Source organism: Bos indicus, chromosome 2 (assembly GCF_029378745.1).
Source record: "Bos indicus isolate NIAB-ARS_2022 breed Sahiwal x Tharparkar chromosome 2, NIAB-ARS_B.indTharparkar_mat_pri_1.0, whole genome shotgun sequence".
Lineage (NCBI taxonomy): Eukaryota > Metazoa > Chordata > Mammalia > Artiodactyla > Bovidae > Bos > Bos indicus.
Window position 1 is genome coordinate 28,666,597 of NC_091761.1, and position 23,724 is coordinate 28,690,320.

The 23,724-nt window shown below is 38.3% G+C and overlaps 1 protein-coding gene across 5 annotated transcripts in view; it reads right to left on the minus strand.

Annotated features, from left to right (window-relative positions):
* The window catches only part of B3GALT1 (beta-1,3-galactosyltransferase 1), a 619,500-nt gene that overhangs the window by 388,282 nt on the left and 207,494 nt on the right, over positions 1–23,724 (minus strand). For 2 of the 5 annotated variants that reach the window (XM_070799124.1, XM_070799117.1), the window contains one exon: positions 22,485–23,406. The gene's annotated coding sequence lies outside the window, so the exon portion shown is untranslated. Of the gene's footprint in view, positions 23,407–23,724 lie in introns of all 5 variants that reach the window. The other 3 variants (XR_011569375.1, XR_011569376.1, XR_011569372.1) reach the window with 3 other exon arrangements.

Here is a 23,724-nt window from a genome sequence, read left to right on the forward strand (position 1 = left end):
AACCATGTATGATAGGGAAGAACAAGGAGTATTAGTTTACAGCAACAGTAGAAATTAGACTGAAGCAGATGTGTACATTTATTAGCTAACAATATCTTTCTGTTTTTCTTTTATAAACAATTAACTCTTTACTATAGACATTTTCAATATGCACAAAAAGAAAAAAAAAACAGTGGTATAATTACCCTACACATTACACATAACCTAGTTTCAACAATGCTAATTTTGACTCATCTATTTCACTTTTACTTTTTTTTTCACTTTATTTAATTTTTTCTGAAGTTTTCCTTATCCCAGAAATCATATAAGTTAACTTGAAATCCTTCAATATGTGTCTCTAAAAGATAATCATTTAAAAAAATAATGGTCCCTTTAAAATAGGGCTTCCTAGGTGACATAGTGGTACAGAGCCTGCCTGCCAATGCAGGAGACACAAGTTTGATCCCTGTGTTGGCAAGATTCCTTGTAGTAGGAAACGGCAAAACACTCCAGTATTTTGCCTGGGATATCCCATGGACAGAGGAGCCTGGTGGGCTACAGGCATGGCATTGCAAAGAGTTGGACATGACTGAACAACTAAGCATGGACCTTTAGAATACCTAATAATATTAAACATAATTTATTCATGTCTTCTAATACTCAGTTGATGTTTAAGTGTCTACTTTGCTTCAGAATGGTTTCTGCTATTGATTTGTTCAAGTTAAAACCCACATACGGTCACACTTCCACTTGTAACTAACTATTCCTCCTTTCCTCTGCTTTATTGACTATGCCAAAGCCTTTGACTATGTGGATCACAATAAACTGTGGAAAATTCTGAAAGAGATGGGAATACCAGACCACCTGACCTGTATGCAGGTAAGGAAGCAACAGTTAGAACTGGACATGGAACAACAGACTGGTTCCAATAGGAAAAGGAGTACGTCAAGACTGTATATTGTCACCGTGCTTATTTAACTTATATGCAGAGTACATCATGAGAAACACAGGGCTGGAGGAAGCACAAGCTGGAATCAAGACTGCCAGGAGAAATATCAATAACCTCCAATATGCAGATGACACCACCCTTATGGCAGAAAGTAAAGAAAAACTGAAGAGCCTCGTGATGAAAGTGAAAGAGGAGAGTGAAAGTGTTGGCTTTAAGCTCAACATTTACAAAACTAAGATCATGGCATCCGGTCCCATCACTTCATGGGAAACAGATGGGGAAACAGTGCAAACAATAGCTGAATTTATTTTTGGGGGGCTCCAAAATCACTGTGGATGGTGACTGCAGCCATGAAATTAAAAGACACTTATTCCTTGGAAGGAACGTTATGACCAATCCAGGCAGCATATTAAAAAGCAGAGACATTACTTTGCCAACAAAAGTCCATCTAATCAAGGCTATGGTTTCTCCAGAAGTCATGTATGGATGTGAAAGTTGTACTGTAAAGAAAGCTGAGTGCCAAAGAATTGATGCTTTTGAACTCCAGTGTTGGAGAAGGCTCTTGGGAATCCCTTGGACTGCAAGGAGATCCAACCAGTCCATCCTAAAGGAGTTCAGTCCTGGGTGTTCACTGGAAGGACTGATATTGAATCTTAAACTCCAATCCTTTGGCCACCTGATGCAAAGAGCTGACTCATTTGAAAAGACCCTGATGCTGGGAAAGATTGAGGGCAGGCGGAGAAGGGGACGACAGAGGATGAGATGGTTGGATGGCATCACTGACTCAATGGACATGAATCTGGGTAGACTCCCAAGAGTTGGTGATGGACAGGGAGGACTGGCGTGCTGCAGTCCATGGGGTCGTAAAGAGTCAGACACGACTGAGCAACTAAACTGAAACCGATTCCTCCTTTCATGTTCCTTTTTGTACCAGGGGGCAGAAATTACAATTTGAAAAAGAAGCTGTGATACCAATATTTCTAGTGCTGCGATTCATGGGGTTGCAAAGAGTCAGACACAACTGAGCGACTGATCTGATCTGATCTGATCATTAAATATGATGAAGAAATCAGGTCATTTATCCTGTAAAATTGCTTTATTTTATACATGGTTAATTGCTTCTTCATGTGTCATTTAACTTGTCCTGTGCACTACTGCTGCTGCTAAGTCACGTCAGTTGTGTCCAACTCTGTGCGACCCCATAGACAGCAGCCTACAAGGCTCTGCTGTCTATGGGATTCTTCAGGCAAGAACACTTGAGTGGGTTGCCATTTCCTTCTCCAATGCATGAAAGTGAAAAGTGAAAGTGAAGTCACTCAGTCATGTCTAACTCAGCAACCCAATGGATTGTAGCCTACCAGGCTCCTCTGTCCATGGGATTTTCTAGGCAAGGGTACTGGAGTGGGTTGCCATTGCCTTCAGATTTTTTTTGAACTGGTCATTTTTTAATTTTTTTTTTATTTTGTTTTTTGTAAGAGAGTCGGACACGACTGAGCGACTTCACTTTCACACATTGGAGAAGGGAATGGCACCCCACTCCAGTGTTCTTGCCTGGAGAGTCCCAGGGAAGGGGGAGCCTGTGGGGCTGCAGTCCATGGGGTCTGGAAGAGTCAGACACGACTGAGCGACTTCACTTTTACTTTTCACTTTCATGCACTGGGGAAGGAAATGGCAACCCACTGCAGTGTTCTTGCCTGGAGAATCCCAGGGACGGGGGAGCCTGGTGGGCTGCCGTCTCTGGGGTCGCACAGAGTCGGACATGACTGATGCGACTTAGCAGCAGTAGCAGCAGCCATACACAGTACTGTGAAATCTTCCAAACAGTTAAGAAAGAACAATAGCAATTGTACTCAATTTTTTGCACTGAATATAAATATATTAATTAAAATATGAACATGTGTATTTGTATAGTTATTTATTTACAATATAAACATACACAAAACATTATATAAATTTATAAATACAAACAAAGGCAGGTTTTTTCATAAATGTATTGTTGCTTTAATATTTATTAATTAATTAATTTATTTTTCCTTATGAACAACAGAAATTTATTTTTCACAGTTTTGGAGGCTAGAGGTACAAAATCAGGGTAGCAGCATGGCCAGATGAGGGCCCTTTTCTGAGTTGCAGACTTCTGTCCTCTAGAAAGTCTCCTTAATATATATTAAGGCCCTTAACTAACATTTTGGCCCTCTCTCTTTTATTGATTCTAATATTGCTATTTTAAGTTTTAGTTTTTCATCCACTCTCATTCTTCAGATGATCACATGTTATTTCAGGGCTTTAAATACTGTCAACATACTATTGATTCCAAAATTTGTATCTATATTCCTGATTTCTCCCTGAATGCCAGATTCATATAGCTAATTAACATTTCTACCTAAAATGCCAAATTCATACCTTAACCTTAGAAGGTGCAAAACTGAGCTATTACAGTTTTACTCCATAGGACTTCTCTTCTCACTGTCTTCCCAATCACAGTTAACAACTCAGTCCTTGGTGTTCAGGACAAATTCCTGTACACCATATTTGACTCTCTTTGCTCCTAGAAAGCAAAAGTTAGTAACAGACTTGCAATCTGTTTGTTACCTTAATCCATCTGAGAAAGAAATGGATGACCTGGTTGACCTTTCATATTATGTAATTAACAAGACCTAATAAGAAGATGCTTCACAAATGAAATGACTCCTGTGCAAGCACTGTATCACCTACAGTATTTAAACTTCTCCTGTTAAATCTGAACCAGAGTATTATGTCCTCAGGCATGAAAAGATCATTTTATGGAGAGCTGTACTCATGGCTTCATACCTTTCCAATGGAAAAATGCTTGGCTTATGTTTAGCTATGACCTGTAACCAAGAATTACTAGTAAACTTGATAGTGGATAAGATCTGTAACTCATCTTGAGTCTGCTTTGACAATCTGACCCTTAATTTTATCACACTGTCCACAACTGACAGTCAACACCTTCTACTGAATCTACTATCAAAATTTACCTTCTATTCTCCTACTTCTCTCTATTTCCCAGTGTATCTACATCTTCTGTCTCCTGGACTATTTCATTCATTTTCCCAGTAGCATCCTTACCTCTGCTCTTGAGTTCTTTCATGTAGTTTTATACGTAACAGTCAGAGTCATAATTCTTAAAAAATGCAAATGGATCATGTCAATCCTTTGTTCTAAACCTTCCAAGCCTTCAGTATTGGAACCAAGTTCCTTTCAAAGAACAAAGCCCTATGTGATTTACTTATTTCCTCCCCCTTTTCTGACCTCATTTTCTGTTGCTCTTTCCCAGACTCACTCTGCTCCAGCCATACTGGTTCATTGACCAAACCAGGTACTGACTCATATTAAGGTCTATGCAAATGCTAATGCTTTCTGCATGAATTGCTAACTGTCTCATTTCCTTAAGGACTTAAAAGAAACGTCTCCTACTCTAAAAGGCCTTCTCTGGTCATCTTAGTAAAACTGTAACTTCACCTTCAATATTTCCTATCCAATCTCCCTTTTGTTTTTTTAATCCTTAACAATCAGCATTGCATTATATATAAATGTATATATATATAGACACACACACACATATGTAGAGTATATATATGTATACTTTATATATATGTATATATAAAGTATATCAGCATACGTTAATATAACATATATTCTCCTTAAATATAAATTATCTCTTTCCTATAACACTGTAAGCTTCTTGAAAGCAGGGATTTTTGTTATCTGTTGTACGCCATATTATTTGTTATTTTCAGATTCCTAAAAAGTGCCTAATACATAGAAGTGTTCAACACTCTTGACTCTAAAGCGCATTCTTGGGAGCGGGGAGTGGATGAGTTCAGGGTAGCTGTGGATCAAGCCTCGATTGTGTGCTCAAAGTCCAAGCTGACTGAACACCTCATGACCAAATACACTGGCTCTGTAACTGGTCCTTTCCATCTTAGGGAGTCCTACGATTTTACTCTATTTCCCTCTTGAAATTCCTAATCCTATTTCTTGAGTTTGACACTGGAGCATCTGTGAGTGTTAACAAAATCAAAAAGAGGAGTTTGGAAGGCGTTTTTCAGATGCTTACAGGCTTAATATAAGTCTATTGTTTTCAGATAACTTTCATTAGCTCTGTCATGTTTAAGAAAATTATTTTTCCTCTTGTGTTTCCATTCTAAAATTTAAAATATTTATTTTTAACAGTTAATACAGTCACATGGCTCCACATTTAAAAAATACAAAATGCATTCAGTGAAATGTTTCCCTCTCATTTCTTCATTTTAATCATCTCCTTTCTCTTCCAAAGTCACTGGCATAATCAGCACACTGTATAATCTTCTTGATATATCTTTTACACACACACATAGGTCCACCATATCCTTTTTTATTTATATTTATACAAATGATAGCATATCACACACACTGACCTGCACCTTGCTTTGTTCACTTCATGTATTTCGGAGATCTCTTTGTTTTAGTGCATAGAGAAACATACATTCTTTTTTTATGGCTGTATGCATTACATTGCATAGATGTACCTTCCTTTAGTTAATTAGCCAGCTATCAATGAAAACTGACTGGCTAGTGCTTATTTCCATGGTTAATGTATAATAGGATATAATATCTAGTTCTAAGCAACTTATAACATAGTAGGATATGGACTATAGGCTAGAATTGTATCCATTCCAATTCAGTGATCTGAACAGTCTCCAGGAAACAAGTATCACTAAATAAATAAGGCCAGCTAAATAACTGTAGATACTCCATCTACAGGCTTGGCACAAAATTAGGAAACTTCATTATGATTCTAGTACAGCTTCTAAATACAGAGAGTATTTTAACTTCTTCATGATGGGTAGCAATTAATCTGTTATGGAATTGTACCCACAGCATATTAATCCACGGAGCCAGAAAGTTCCTGGTGATGACACAGCACTTCTTCTGCTTGGTGGTATTGCTAAATCTGTTCTTTTTCATCAACCCACCAATGTGCATTTATTGAACATTGAATATAGGCAGAGTACCCTGACTTCAAGGCTTTAAAGATAAGCTAGAAAGATGAATTTAAACTATGAAAAGGATCCCTGGAATTTAGGACAATACATAGATCTGTTTCATAAATAGAAGCTATGAACAAAATAAACAAAGTGCACTAAACAATTTAACACAATTTTATAAGTGTTACCAAGCAAACAGGCACCCAGGAATATGGCAAGAGAGAGCTTATATGATTTTTAAAATTGGAATTCAGATTTAAAAAAGTACTCTGGAGCAATGATGACATTGATGAGTGATGATATTATGAAGATTGAATGGGCTTTTGAAGAAAATAAATGGTGGGGGGGGGGGTGTGTTTTGGTTGCCATGAATTTCTTCGAAGTGAAATAAGTTACATTAGGAGAAAAGTAAATGAACTGCTTTGGCCAAATCATACAATCTGTGTCAGGAAGCAGTAGGTGATGATGCTGGAAATGTAGGCTGGAGATCACGTTGACTTGAAAGAGTTTTTAGTGCCAAGCTACTATTTTTGACATTATCACATAAAATGCATCAGCTATTGGAAGTTTTAAAGAGTGTAATGCAATAAAGACTCAATAGTAAGCTTTTTCATTTTTTGCAAGTGTTGAGGAACCAATAGTAGCCTGGGTGATAGTCAAGTGAAGGGAAGCTTCAAGGCAGCCAGAAACTCTACAGACCTTGACTTGAAGAACATGTGCCCTTGAATTTTCTACAAATAATCACTTATGAATACCCATCAAATCTATTCACTATTTGCAAACACTTTTAATAGTGGAATCAAGCCATAAGACTGGAAAAATGAAAGATGATGCAGAGAATTTTTAATAAGAAGTTTAGTGGACAGTGTGGCTTCCTAGGTGGCTCATTGGTAAAGAATACACCTGTCAATGCAGGAGATGCTGGACATGTGGGGCCAATCTCTGGGTTGGGAAGACCCCCAAGAGTAGGGAATGGCAAACACTCCAGTATTCTCGACTGGAAAATGCCATGGACAGAGGACCCTGGCGGGATAAGACTGAGCTAGTGACTGAGCATGGATGTCAACAGCATCTTTCAAAGTATCCTGAGATAAACTACATGTTGTTGTTGTTTACTCGGTCACGTCTGACTCTTTGCAACCCCATGAACCGTAGCACACCAGCCTTCCTTGTCTTCACCATCTCCTGGAGCTTGCTCAAACTCATGTCTATTGAGTAGGTGATGCCATTCTACCATCTCATTCTCTGTCGTCCCCTTCTCCTCCTGCCTTCAATCTTTCCCAGGATCAGGGTCTTTTCTAATGAGTTAGTTCCTCGAATAAGGTGGCCAAAGTATTCACTTCAGCATCAGTCCTTCCAATGATTATTCAGGATTGATTTCTTTTACGACTGCCTGGCTTGATCTCCTTGTGTTCACTTAGCCTTCCTAAGTGAACAATGCAAAGAAACAGAGGAAAACAATACAATGGGAAACGCTAGAAATCTCTTCAAGAAATCTAGAGATACTGAGGGAACATTTCATGCAAAGATGGGCACAATAAAGGACAGAAATAGTATGGACCTAACAGAAGCAGAAGATCTTAAGAAGAGGTGGCAAGAATACACAGAACTATACAAAAAAGATCTTCATGACCTAGATAATCACAATGGTGTGATCACTCACCTAGAGCCCGACATCCTGGAATGTGAAGTCAAGTGGGCCATATGAAGCACCACTACAAACGACTAGTGGAGGTGATGGAATTCCAGCCAAGCTATTTCAAATCCTGAAAGATGATGCTGTGAAAGTGCTGCACTCAATATGCCAGCAAAGTTGGAAAATGCAGCAGTGGCCACAGGACTGGAAAAGGTCAGTCTTCATCCCAATCCCAAGGAAAGGCAATGCCAAAGAATGCTCAAACTACTGCACAATTGAACTCATCTCACATGCTAGCAAAGTAATGCTCAAAGTTCTCCAAGCCAGGTTTTAAGTGAACCGTGAACTTCCAGATTCAATCCAGTCCAAGCTGGATTTAGAAAAGGCAGAGAAACCAGAGATCAAATTGCCAACATCTGTTGGATCATAGAAAAAGCAAGAGAATTCCAAAAAAACAACTACTTCTGCTTCATTGACTATGCCAAAACATTTGACTGTGTGGATCACAACAAACTGGAAAATTCTTAAAGTAGACAGGGATACCAGAACACCTTACTTGCCTCCTGAGAAACCTGTATGCAAGTCAAGAAGCAACAGTTAGAACCAGACATGAACACCACACTGGCTCCAAATTGGGAAAGGAGAATGTCAAGGCTGTATATTGTCATCCTTAATATTTAACTTCTGTGCAGAGTACATCATGCAAAATGTCAGGCTGGATGAAACACAAGCTGAAATAAAGATTGCCTGGAGAAATAGCAATAAGCTCAGACGTGCAGATGACACCACCCTTATGGCAGAAGGTGAAGAGGAACTAAAGAGCCTGTTGATTAAAGTGAAAGAGAAGAGTGAAAAAGCTGGTGTAAAACTCAACATTCAAAAGACTAAGATCATGTCATCCGGCCCCATCACTTCATGGCAAATAGATGGGGAAACAGTGGAAAACAGTGTCAGACTTTATTTTCTTGGGCTTCAAAATCACTGCAGACGGTGACTGCAGCCATGAAATTAAAAGATGCTTGCTCCTTGGAAGAAAAGTTATGACAAACCTTGATAGCATATCAAAAACCAGAGACATTGCTTTGCCAACAAAGGTCCATATAGTCAAAGCTATGGTTTTTCCAGTAGCCATGTATGGATATGAGAATCTATATGTTATAAAGTACTAATTAAAATTCTAAGTCATTACATTTTTGTTGTTGTAGTTTTATCCAGGAAATATCCTGATCATTATAATATATCCCTAGAATACTCTGGTTGCTTTTCCTGAGATGTTCCCCTTCTCTTCACTTGTTTTTCCCCTGGAGATTCGTGATCCCTCTGACTACAATAAGGCATTGTAGTCATCCAGTTTTCTTTATGGCATTTCTCATAATTGTACCTATGGATATACTTGGCTTTTTAGGTGGCGCTAGTGGTAAAGAACTCTCCTGCCAATGCAGGAGATGCTGGAGATACAGGTTCAATCCATGTGTCAGGAAGATCCCCTGTAGAAGGGAATGGCTACCCACTCCAGTATTCTTGCCTGGCGAATTCCATGGACAGAGTAGCCTAGCAGGCTACAGTCCATGGGGTCACCAACAGTTGGACACAACTGATCGACCAACAGACACACATACTCAGAAATAGTTGTCAAATATTTTGTTTAGTGTATATCTCCCTCCAGCCATAAAATTCAAAGATGGTTGCTCCTTGGATGAAAAGCTATGGCAAACCTAGTTGGCATATTAAAAAGCTGAGACATCACTTTGCCAACAAAGGTCTGTATAGTCAAAACTATGGTTTTTCTAGTAGTCATATATAGATATGAGAGTTGGACCAAAAAGAAGGCTGAGCACCAAAAGAATTGATGCTTTTGAATTGTGGTGCTGGAGAAGATTCTTGAGAGCCCTTGGACAGCAAGAAGATCAAACCAATCAATCTTAAAGGAAATTAACCCTGAATAATCATTGGAAGGACTGATATTAAAGCTAAAGTTCTAATACAAAGGCATCTAATGTGAAAAGTCAACTCATTGGAAAGGCCATGATGCTAGGAAAGATTGAGGGCAAAAGGAGAAGGGGGTGAGAGAGTATGAGATGGTTGGATAGCATAACTGACTCAATGGACATGAGCTTGGGCAAACTCTGGGAGAGGGTGAAGGATAGGGAAGCCTGGTGTACAGCAGTCCATGGGGTTGCAAAGAGTTGGACATGACTTAGCGACTGAAAACATCTCCACTACTAGAATGTAAGCCTTCACCACCTTATTCACTACCTAACACAAAGGAGACTTTTAGTAAATGCTCCTAAAATAAATGAATGAATGAATGAGTGAACCATCCAGAATCCTTTGTCTATTCCTTTTATTGTAAGAAAAATGAAATACAGAAGTGATATTAGACAAGTTTATTTCACTAGGATGCTTATAACTTCAAAGGGATCAACACTATAGAATTCAGAGTGGAAATGAGCCTCTAGAGTCTTGCTATAAATGTCACGTGTAATTCATTCATGTACTCATCTCAAACATAACACTACTTTGAAGGCTAAATGCCAAGAAATAAGCAGTCACTGCAAGGTAAAGTCCAAGGTATTTAATTACTCCAAAAGCAGTCCAGTGGTGGCCCAAACTCATTGACATTCTTTTGCTGTTGCGGATGAGTGAATTAACATTTCTGAGAGCTGCCTTTAGGGGCAAAATGGTTTCCAAATATTGAAAAGTTCTAATTGATTTTATATTTAAGAGGCAACTATAAACTATAATGTTTGAAACACTGGTTTGATCTTGAATATAAAATGTATTGCTATTTCTTATTTTGGTTCATTGTTGTCTTTTAAATTTTAACTTCAAGCTAAAATCAAGGGAAAAATTTTTAATAAACTCAAATGCTTAAGTAGAAAAAACTGAAAATTTCAGATTTGAAAACTAGAAATACTTATATTAGTTACCTAATGTATTCAGTTCAGTTCAGTCACTCAGTCATGTACGACTCTTTGCGACCCCATGAATCGCAGCACACCAGGCCTCCCTGTCCATCACCAACTCCCAGGATTCACCAAAACTCATGTCCATCGAGTCGGTGATGCCATCCAGCCATCTCATCCTCTGTCGTCCCCTTCTCCTCCTGCCCCCAATCCCTCCCAGCATCAGAGTCTTTTCAGTTTTACTAAAATATTACAATATAATTATAATGCTATATTAATATAAATGTTTTTATATTTAGTTAACATACATTTTTCTATTTGATTTCTTTTATTATTTAATAGATATGTTATCAGAAAGAAAAAACAAATTAGCTCAAAATATCCACTTTAAAAAGGTCTTTTCTAGTTTTGTAAATTCAAAGTCCTTTTCCATTTGCTATCACCATATAATATGTCATGAAGTTAGTTAAAAGGACAATAATTTTATAATTACTGTACTTTATTAAAATATATCATGTAATTAACATCACTGACTCCTTACATGTCAATTTTTAAAGGATATCCTATTATTCTATGTTAGGAATTCATCAGCAAACCAATGAAACAATCTTATTCAATTTAGAGTTGAAAGTTTCACTATCCCAGATAGCATGATAGACCAACCATCAATTAAGGGTTGCAGTTCAAACAATTATCAAAGAGGCTATAATCACCTTTTGGGGAAAATCTATTCCTACAAATCATTCTTCAAAAGATTCTTCTATTGCCGCCCCAGGAATAAGTTACAATCAACAAGTCAGTTGAAAGCTCCAAAAACATTAGCCAAGATGATGAGCCATATTCTTCTTTTAGATCTATGTATTAGCAATGTATTCAAGAATTACTATGCTCACACATAAAAAACGTAGCCATGGGTAAGCACTCTTACCTTTACAGGAAGCACAATATGGGCATTTTTTTCCCCTCCTATGTCAAGGTCTGTCTGGGATCCAAGTGTGGCATAGAATCTCTAGATGTTTGTAGCTACTCTAGAGATGTATATAGCCAGATAACCCAGTTAAGGTCAAATCAAGAGAAGATCCCAAAAAACAAAAACAGAAAAAGATAATTTTCTCCAAAGATCATATCAATGGCATTCCAAAGGAATTTTTCCTGATTACTTATCACTTAAAGTGATGAAATAAAACTAGGCATATTAAAGCCATGTTTTGGAAGTGCCACTGAAGAAGGTTAACTTGTCATTTTCTGGTCATTATTTAACTAGCATTTTAACAAGTCCTAAAATAAAAGTATTCTTGCTTTTTATTCTCTACAACTGATAGTTTGGTAAATAAACCCATCAAGTTCTCAATTTGTTAAGACTGACAGAGGCTGAGAACACCTTTGTAAAAAGGCATCTTCTATGCCAAGAGTTCTTAAAGGCTTTTAGCAGAAATTATTAAATTGTTCCTGTGAGGCTATTGTGACATTAAGTGGATGTTTTTCTTCAAAAAATTCAGATGCGAGACGGTGAAATGATGTTTCCAAAGCAACAAAAAGCCATTTTTCGAGTGTCAAATCAAAAACTTGAAAGATAGTCGAATATTTCCTTCAGCTGGGAGTTTAAACTCTTCCTTCTGAGCTTCTGCTCTAGGTCTATCTTGTGCTGCCTCTCTTTCACACACACACACACACACACACACACACACACACACACTCTTGACCTCTCCTCACCATCTCGAAGCCAGCCATGTATTCTCATTTGCTTCACTCATCTCCTCCACCCAACTTGCTGCTTTTTCTTGGCTAAAAGTAAACATAATTTCTTTCATCCTTTAAGAGCTTTGAGATGTTTTGACAAAGGGTTATTTTCTATCTCTGTTTCTATAAAGTTTATGTCTTGTGCATTTTTGAATATTGAAGGATTAAAAAATGATGCATACTTCTGTGCTTATAACAACTAAGAATGGTTTTTGATGCAATTATAATGACTAATTCAAATAAAAAGCTTCAGAAAAGCTTTTATTTCTAAGCAATCACTTCCAGTGTTGTCAGATTCACAGTCAAATATAACAACTCAACTCTCTTCCTCTTAGCAAAATGTGCCAATTTTTTCTTCTGAAAAGATTTCCTTCTACTGCTAAATCCTTTAGTCTCATAATACTAAATATACCAAGATTACTATCTAATTATTCTGACTGACATATTTCTCCCTTCTGGGAAATGAGACAAATAGTACTACCTTTTAAAAACTCATTTCTGACACAATGCCTTCAAGGAACATGTGGTGATGTTTATCACAGAATATAAGATCTAGATTTCATTTAAGATTGTTCCCATTTGAAACATAATGATGGCAGTATCAAAGAATAAACGGTAAAAGCAACAGGCAGCTACAAATTTTTGTTTGCTAACAAATTTATCCAAATTGTGGAGTTGACAAAGAAAAAGGCAGGTAAATAAAAAGCCATGAGGATATCATCATGTTGCAATTATGAGAGCTACATAGTTCCTTTAATATAAAATGGAAGCAAAAATAAATACAAAAGTGCAATCACCAAGTCAAAATTCCCTTAAAATTCCCCACATCTTACATGCAGACTGAGTAGACTGATTTGTAATTTTTTTAAATGGAGACACAACCTTCCTTTCCTTTTTAAAATGTATACACACTTGCGAGAAGTAATACATTGATTTAAATTCACATGAAGTTATAGAAGACTGACAGTAGATCCCTTCCTGAGACCAGGTTTTAAAAGAGGCAAGATGATGGAAATCTGAAAAGAAAAGGGAGAAAGAGATCAAGGAGCAAGAGGCTGGCCTTAAATAGGAATCTGATCTCCTTCAGAAAGTTCTTTACAATCAATCCTGAAATTCCATGTAACTGCCACCATCTATCACATCAACTTTAACACTCTTTCCTTATTTGTCTCCCAGGATAACAACCCATCCCTTTTCTTAGATTAGGATGTTTTTCCATTCTTTGAATGTCTAACCTCCCATTGCTTTAAAAGCACTTTTTCTGATATGCTCACTACATAACCTAAAAAAGATACTTTAAAAAACAAATTCTAGGTCATAGCAGAGGGAGCAGGAACCAGAGCTGAAAGCACTGATTTTATAAATCCCTGACTTCCGTGTACCTTTTTATTAACATTTTAACAGACGTGTATTGAATCACTACTTATGCTACGTTTTAATTCTTGCAAACTTTAAAAAGAAAAAATCCATTAAGGGAGCTATTGAAGAGGCTATCAAATATTGACAGGCTCCACTCTTCACCCTAGGATAACCCTGCGTTTCTGCTGGCCTTTTGAGAGCCGAACGTCACTGTGCCCCAGAAAAAGGCTTGACGCATTAATAAAATACAAGCTTTGGTGATGTCCTGAAGAAAACTTGATTCTTCTACATGTCAAAGCTGGGCCTCGTTTTGAAATCAGAGCAGATGGAGGAGCAAAGAGGAAGGAGAAGTTGCGTACTCCTGAAGTGAAGCCACACACACTGAATCTGAGTCTTTGAAGCTTGTCAGCAGTTCTTAACAAAGACAGATTTCAAAACATTATTCAAGTACCTTTAATGCTGAGCTGAAAAACTCAACTTGTCTAGGATACTAATTCTTAACAGCACAGACGGTCACTGTACCTGGTGGAGGAAACAGAAATACCTGGATACACCATAATCCTATGCTTTCTTTCTCAGTCAATTGAAACTGTTTTCTGGAGTCATTAGTGGCCGTGGTAATCCAATGCCTCCTCTCCCAACCCCATCAGGGTTTTGTCCCTACAGTCTTTTAGTCTCCTTAATTTTTTTTTTTTTCCCTGCATGTGGCACCAGGGGGCCTCCTTTTCTTAGCCAAACCCTCTTTACAAAGCTTTTTTTTTTTTTTTTTTCTGTGTAACTATGTGTTTTATTTTATTTTTTTTGTGTGTGTGTTTTTTATTTTTTATTTTTTTTTTCTTCCAATTTTATTTTATTTTTAAACTTTACGTAATTGTATTAGTTTTGCCAAATATCAAAATGAATCCGCCACAGGTATACATGCGCTCCCCATCCCGAACCCTCCTCCCTCCTCCCTCCCCATACCATCCCTCTGGGCCGTCCCAGTGCACCAGCCCCAAGCATCCAGCATCGTGCATCGAACCTGGACTGGCAACTCGTTTCCTACATGATATTTTATATGTTTCATTGCCATTCTCCCAAATCTTCCCACCCTCTCCCTCTCCCACAGAGTCCATAAGACTGTTCTATACATCAGTGTCTCTTCAGCTGTCTCGTACCCCAGGTTATTGTTACCATCTTTCTAAATTCCATATATATGCGTTAGTATACTGTATTTATGTTTTTCCACAAAGCTTTAAGGATAGACTCCATCCGGGTTTTCCTCTGACTTCACTTTCTCTCATTTTAACTATAGGCATGGCCTGAGGCTGACTCCTCAATTCACACTGCTTCTTTCCTTCTCTTTTGTCCCTTAGAAATTAAATCCAATCTGGCCTGCAGCAGAACTACAAAGGAGGAAGACTGTTTCCAGCAGCCAAATCCTCCATCTCAGTAGTCAGTGATGGGTGCCTTTTAGCATCTTGCTTGAAACAGATTTTAAATTCAAAATGTAGCTTTTCTTGGAATACCATAGGCACCCTCAAACTGAGGGCCTTTGCTCTGTCTCTTTCTTTGGCCTGGAATGCTATTCCCTCTGGGGACTGGCTCACTCTTTGACCTCCCTCAAATCTTCAGCCTCCCCTGACCATCCTCTGTAATATCACGATCTGCTACCCTTCTCCCTCTTGGCTGTCCTTACTGTGCTCAAATTGGTGTTTTCCTATAACAGCTGCAACTTCTGACATGTATATACCTTACTGATTATATTTATTAGTTTTTTTAAAATTATTGTTTTATCCTTATAAAATATATGCTCTATTTTGTTCACTGATTGGTCCAGAACAGTGACCAGCACTTAGTAGGTGATTAATCAGTATTACTCTAATTGAGTTGAGAAACTTCCCTATGCTATCCACTTCTTTTTTTCTTTTTACTGCCAACAGCCTCATCCAGGTTTCCTCTCATGGTAATTAGCTAATTAGCATGCTAATTACATTTCCTATTCCCCTCTCTTTAATCCATCTCCTTTACTGTTGGCTGATTTTCTTCTTCAAAACTCACATTTATCTTCTCATTATCCTTCTCAGAAACCTTGACTGTATGACCAAGTCCACATTCTTCTGGGACTTGAGGCCCTGCCCACATGAGAACCAACCCCATCCAAACTCATCTATGCCCACACCTCAAATGACTCTAGTCAAGCTGGTATTGGTTTTGTTCATTAAAGAAACATTCGTGGACCTCCGACTCCTAGACCCTATGTTGCATAAAACAAAGTTCAGTCAGTTCAGGCAACTGAGCTAGAAGAATATAAGTTTAAACAAAAGCATTTATGCTGCAGGAAGCCAGTTCTGGCTCCAAGTTGAACTGTTTCTTTGACTTTCTTTTCTTTACTTTTATTATAATCATACAGAATGGCCTGCCTCGGAGAATCCTGCCCCTCGGCCTGACTGTTAAACTAAAGTGCCTTTGTTCAGAACCCTGTCCACCCCACCTGTGGATGGCAGGAAGGAAGAAATGAACACATTCCCTGCCTGAGGTATGCCATTCTCAGAGACATTTGCAAGATTAACGGCCTTTTTACTTGGCTTCCTTACCTCCCCTCATCTCTAATTTCTAAAAGAATCTGACATCCAGACTCCAAGAAGATGGTTATTTTCATGGGCTAAGCCTGCTTATCTTCTCGGTCTGCTGGCTCCCTGGTTAAAATCTCTTCCTTGCCTCAGCACCTCATCTCTCGGATTCACTGACCTGTCATAGGGCGAGCAGAGTGAGCTTGGACTCACTAACATTTGCGTTAAAGAAGAAACTGAGTCCTCAGAAGACACACATGTGGCCGACATCAGTACACGATGTCCCCATCACTGAAATGCCTCTCCTCTGCCTTTCCTGATTTGGGGAAACCAGTCATACCTATTCGTAAAGATTTAATTTCAATGTACTCTGTGATGGATGCCTTTTAAATGCCATCATATCTTTGACTAAACACACTCTATAAATGCTTTGTCCTTCCACAAATATTCTCAAGTTTCTTTCCTTGCCTTTCTTCTCATCTAAAGAAAACACTAATTTAGACTCACAGACTTCAAGAAATAGCTTTTATGGTTGCTGGGGGGAAGGATGAGGGGAAGGAATAGTTAGGGATGGGCATGTACACACTGCTCTATTTAAATGGATAACCAACCAACAAGGACCTACTGTATAGCACAGGAACTCTGCTCAATGTTATGTGATAGCCTGGATGGGAGAGGAGTCTGGGGGAGAATGGATACATGTATATGCACGGCTGAGTTCCTTTGTGGATCACCTGAAACTATCACAACCCTGACTGTTAATCAGCTCTGCTGCTGCTGCTGCTAAGTTGCTTCAGTCGTGTCCGACTCTGTGCGACCCCATAGACGGCAGCCCAGCAGGCTTCCCTGTCCCTGGGATTCTCCAGGAAAGAATACTGGAGTGGGTTGCCATTTCCTTCTCCAATACCTCAATACAAAATAAAAAGTCTAACAAAAAGAAACACTGATTTCTAGACTCCATAAGACTCTCCCATCCCAAAGTGCTTCTCCCATGAGTGCTTCTCTGTGCCTCAGAACCTGGATCCAAAATGGGAAGAGAAGCTTGGAAAGGGATCTGAACCTCTAGGGAAGGGGTGAAGGGCTTGCACTGTGGATTGCTGAGAAAGCTGCTGTCCCCAAATGGTGCAATCTTTTTACAGCCATCTCTAAGCACTTCAAGGTCTCACCACTTCTCCTCTTGACATGAAGGTTGTTAAGATGATGAAGTTTGTGGTTTCTGCAGCACTATGCTACCCCACTGTTAGGGGAAGCACACTGACTGAAACCGCCCACCCTGGTCAGGCACCATAGAAACCATCTGCATGAATTGTTTTACGACAGGAGGTCCTGGTAAGGAATACGGAACTAATAAGCCACCACCAACCAGAAGAGTTCAGGAAGAGTCAAAAGGAGACACCACATGCCCAACCACCTCCCAGAATCCTCCTCTCTGGCATCCATCTTGGCTGAACAAGGTGTGCACCACCAGGAAGGACTCTGAGTCAGAATGATTGGCTAAAGACAACCCAGAAACTAACCCCATCACCATAAAACCTGAGACTGTGAGCCATGTGGCAGAGCTGTTCTCCTGGCTTCCCTTACCCTACTGCTCTCCACCTGTGTGCCCTTTCCCAATAAAATCTCTTGCTTTGTCAGCACATGTGTCTCCTCGGACAATTCATTTCCGAGTGTTAAACAAGAGCCCATTTCGGGTTCTGGAAGGGGTCCCCCTTCCTGTCACACTGCCACTAATGCTTCTGAGGTTCTTGATCCAGAATGCTCTCCTAAATTATCCTCCTCATGTTACTCCTTCCTGCTTCTGAATGTCTACGCTATTTACTATGATATATATATACATTAAACAGTCTAGAATTTGACATTATTTGTCTAGAGTTTTGGGAGTTTTGGGGGGGAAGGGTGCCATATATTGATCATTGTGGAAATTCTTAAAGGCATAAATTATCTTTCCCACAATAGTAGTTGCCAAACTTTGCTAATCAGTAAGGCCATCAATAGCATATTCTTTTAAAAATCAGATTCCAAGACCCAGACTCCAATCTGCAAAAATTGCAGCACTTGTCTAGATTCTAAGGAATTCATATTTTCAGAAAGCTCCCCAAATAACTGTTATAATCAGCCAGCTATGGGTATCCCTGTTATATATATATATATAAATTTTCCTTGGGATAGATAGTAGCATAATCTCAAAGCACCTTGTGACCTGAAAATTATTTACTCTTTAACTATTAAAAATTCATGACCAAAGCCTCTGATTTCTACATAGTATTGTTTCACCTAGGTTTCAGATTCTAGTACTGATTTTGTGAGCACCATGTAATATTTTAAAAATTTTAGAATTCAAAACACCTAAAATTTCATCACATATACATACATATTTTATATGGGAACAGCCATTCCAAGCACATATTTGTAGATTCTAAGTTTTCTTTAACATAATATTATGTTAAATACTTTGTAAATGTCATCATTCTTCAAAGTAGTAAAAATAATATTCCACTGAGATAAAGGCACTAATTAACTTAATACCCCACTTTTGGTTTTCGTTATTTATCATTCCCCTATAATTTTAAATATTTTTTAATTGATACCTGTGAAATAAACAATTCATTGATATAATTGAATTATATTTTATCTATTTAGAAATACTTACTATATTAACAAAATATACATATCACTCTTTTTTAAAATGTTCTAATACTTGAAAAGTTTTTGTCCAGGTTGTTTTCTTATTTTTGAACTTTTAAGACAATCCTTCATAAATGACACTACTGAAAGTCAGTCTCTGTAAGAGACTGACTCTGTAAAGTCAGAATCCGTACATTCTTGGGGTTCCTATATTTTTGCCCTAATTTCCCTATTATCCTGTTTTCAGGGGGTACTTTCTAACATCAGCCACACTACAGGGAGGAAAACTGTAAATATTATAGTACAGATTCAGTGTTTTTAAAAACAGGGCTTATAGGTCCCTTATTGAAGAAGACTCTTGAGATTCCCTGGAAAGCAAGGAGATCAAACCAGTCAATCATAAAGAAAATCAATCCTGAATATTCACTGAAGGACTGATGCTGAAGCTCCAATACTTTGGTCACCTGATGAGAAGAGCAGACTCATTAGAAAAGACTCTGATGCTGGGAAAGATTGAAGGCAAGAGGAGAAGGGGATGACAGAGGACAAGATGCTTGGGTGGCATCACTGACTCAATGGACGTGAGTTTGAGCAAGCTCTGGAAGATGGTGAAGGACAGGGAAGCCTGGCCTGCCACAGTCCATGGGATCACAAAAAGTCGGACATGACTGAGCAACTGAATGACAATGATAATAGAGTATCCTGGAATACTTGTTAAAAGTGAGGAATCCTGGACGCATCAAATTACTCAGACATTTAGGTTTGGAGTCTGAGAGAAAGAAATTTAAATAAGAACTCCACGTTATTTTTATGCACACTAAAGTTTGAAAAAAGTCTTCTATACACCACTATATCAATGACTTTTCCATCTAGATTTAAGATATACCCAGTGCCAACAGACCTCTTATTCTACTTCTTTATGAAATTTGTGTGTGTGTATTATATATATATATATATATATATAAATTCTGTGATCACTAACACAAAATAGTTCTCTTTCCTTCCCACCTGGAGCCTCCTGTAGTAGAGTGCGCCTTTTTATATCTTCACATTTCTGTCACTGTTCAGATTCTGTTTTGTACATAAAAGCTGCTCATACCTATTAGTTCTTTAACTTTTAAACCAGATCTATACTCCATTAAATAGGTTAGTCTTGAATATTACAGAAAACTATTTACATGATCTAAAGTAATTTCCTTATTTTTTTCCTTAAATTAGAATCCTCATTTAAGTGTCTTCAAGACTTTGTTAATAGATTCCTACAGTATTTAATATAGGGCTATCTACATAATAACAATATAGGGTCACTGAAATTCTGTAATATGTCAGATGACAAAGACTCTCTTCCTTGACCAAATCTGGGTGAGGATTCTCTGAATCCTCTTCTCAACTAGGCTCTGACCTTGGGGTCTCTCCTTGGTCTGCTTAGTTCAATTCTAGCAAGAATTCTGCTGAGTCAGTTTAGGGACTCTTCCTATGGTATCTTTCATATTAGATCAGCTTCCACACACACACACACACACAAACACACACATACACACACCCATATCTTCTCTCCCTGACCTGCCTTCAGCAAGAATCCTGTTGAGTCAGCCTAGCAAGAATTCTTCTGGCCTTGGTAATTTTCCATCCATCCACTGATCCCCACTTTGCTCCTAGGCTATAAATCTCCCACTGTCCATGTTGTATTTGAAGGTGAGCCATTTCTCTTTCTCTTGCAGCAAAACTTCATTGCTATAGTCCCTCCTGAATAAAGTCTTCCCTACTGTCTTTAACAAGTGTCATGCATTTCTGTCCTTCACCCAGGCACCGTGCCATATTTCAGACAGAAAAATGAAAGGAGTAGTATTTACACAGGAGAAAGTCACATCCTAGTATGGAAGTCCATCTCACCAGAAATGTTTACCAAGTAGTACAATCAAATCTAAAGCATGCACTTGGCATACAGAAAAAAAAAAAAAACAAACAAACTGTAACTTAAAAGGACTAAAAAGAATCTTTCTTGTGGCTATATCTGCATGGCTGAATTTAACAGGATAGAAAAATTAAGAGTGCCTAATTTGATGTGGCCTGTATAAACACTGTTATTCATGTCAAAAAACTAGCTATAAATAACATCAAGCATGGCCTATTTTCATGTTGGATCCATAGAATACTCATATTTCATTTTTTGAAACAAAAATCTCTTTGATATACTCTGTATATGTTCATTTTGATGGTGTATTTTTAGAAAAGTCTTTGCCCACTATGACCTCTTTCTATCATGGAGAATAAAAGGTATACACAGACACAGGTGCATAAACCCTTAGGTGTACACACACGCTTATCTCATAAAAATGCATGACCACAGTGGATATTGCCAGGGGGAAGTTCAGATTCTTAATCAATGTCATTACCAAGTAAATGCCAAAGAAATTTCTAGTGGCTAAATATCCAGAGTTTTCTGGGCAGTCACAATTTCCTTATAAATTAATTAAATTAAAAAAACCTAAGACAATGAGAAAACACTACATAATCACTTGAATGGCTAAAATTTTAACACTGACAACACCATATGCTGGTAAGGATGTGGAGCAACAGGAACCCTCCTGCATACTGAATGCAAAATTATACAGCCACTTTGGAAGGCAGTTTAGAGATTTCTTATAGAACAAAACATACTTAAACCATATGATGTAGGACTCACACGTCTTGGCATATACCCAAATCAACTGAAAACTTATGTCCACATAGAACTTTGCAGATAAATGTTCATAGGAGCTTTTTTTCATAACTGTCAAACTTGGAAATAACCAAGATGTCCTTTAGCAAGCTACGGAAAACCAAACTGTGGTACATCTGTACAATGAATATTACTCAGCAATATAGAGAAATGAGCTGTCCAGCTACAAATAGACATGGAGGGGCCATAAAGCATATTGCTAAGAGAAAGAAGCCAGTCTGAAAAGGCTGTCTGCTGTATGGCATTCCTGAAAAGGCAAAGCTGTGGAGGCAGTAAACCAAAGGCGGCCAGGATTTCAGTGAGGGGAGAGAAGGGCCAAGACGGGAAGCACATGGAATTTTCAGAGTAGTGAAGATATTCTATGTGATACACTAACAATGAAAATGTGTCATTATGCATTTTTCAAACCCACAGAATGCACAATACAGAGAGTGAGCCTTTATGCAACACGTTAAAAGAAAAATGTATCAATATTGGTTCATATCAATTGCAGAAATTGTACCATACCAATAAAAGATGTTAATAATGGAACAAATTATGTGTGCTTTTCAGGGAGGATATGTAGGAGGAGCTCATTGCAGTTTTCAATTAATTTTTCTGTAAAACTAAAACTGCTCTAATAAAAATCTGTTAATCACTTAAAAAAAGAGCAAACTCTAAGACACAGAGGTTATAAAACCAAAGCAAAGCAAACCAAAGGTCCTGCTTCTACTGACAGAATTGTGACCAAAGGGTATTTATGCCCATCATTCATGGAAATAACACTGGACATCTCAGCTGTTACCTCTTAACCTTGAGGTGGTAACTGTGGTGGTACATGCGACAACACTGGCATAAGGCATAAAAGCAGCACCAGAGTAGCCGAGTCCCATCAGCCTGTATCCTCTAATTCTGCAATATTCGGTCTGGGTTTGAGTCAGGCCCCAAATCCGTCAAATGCTTACTCAGTTTCTTTTGAATGAGATAACCTAATTTTACCCAGACCAGACCAAATACGGAAGGGAGGACTAAAACTGTACAGTTACCTCAGGCTGCAGGGGCTCCTTCTATCCCTGGAGGAATATTTTGTCTTCTGTAAACTTGCCCAGATCCCTAGGATAACAAGGAGTTCTGTGAAAACTGATGTGCCTATGTGGGTCCTCCAAAAGAGGACTTCTTTATCATTGTACAGATGGACATGGAAGGAAAACACTTGTTCAAGTGTCGTGATATAAAACACTGGGCAATCTTTAGGGAAAATGAACTTCATAGGAAAATTTAGAATGCAAAGTATCATTTTTTTTCCCTCTATGAAAAGCTTCTCTAAATCCACATTCTGATCACGGGGACATATAAAAAGCTGGGGATACACTTCAGAGTTTTCAAAAAAGCAGCATCTGTTGCTCCCCAGCAGAGCTCTTCTACACAGTGGTTTACAGATCTACTGAGATTCCATCCCTTCAGATGCTCCGGGGCTCAGCACCAGTTGTCTCTGGGAATGAGCAGCCTCTGCAGAGTACCACAGGGACATTACCATTTTCTGTGTGCCTGCAAGAAGGAAAAGGCCAAGAAGCACCACAAGAGAGAATCTTTGCTAACGATATTTTAATCCAAAGTGGCCAGATTGGTGCTTTGCAATTCCCACTGTGTCTACGTATCATCCAACTTCAAACATGAAGATAATATCTGCCAAGGAATTATTTCTGCACATACTCCACATGAAAGGTATAAAGCATGACCGACAACAAAGCTATAAATAAATTAGGAGCATCTTTAATACTTCTGATAATATAGCCGAATTTTACACCACGGTTTCATTAATTTTCGAAGGTTACAAAAACCAAAAGTAGAAATTAGTTATTACCTTATAATGGAAACTTCTGCACTCGCCTCAAGGTAAAGCGACGGTGTCCTCAGGCAATCCCTCCTCCCCAGGACTCAGCAGTTCTTGAAGTGTCTCTACCAGGTCTAAAGGGAAAGAAAAATAGATAAATAATCTTCTAGGTGCACTTCAGCTAACACTCATACTCTGTTTCAGGTTATTCAGATTCTCTTTTTGCCATTTCATGAAATTTCCACATATCTTGCATCAAACTCTCTTGTACAAAATCGCACCCTTTACAGAAGACATAATTTGACTGTGGGAATTTTCTTCCTTTGAATCAATAATCTCATCCATCTTTGAAAGGATGCCTTCTTTACCGAATGTAATACCGTATTAACTCTTTTTCAGCAACTACTAGACTTACTTTCCCTAGATCACAATTTTATACTTTTTGGTCTCCT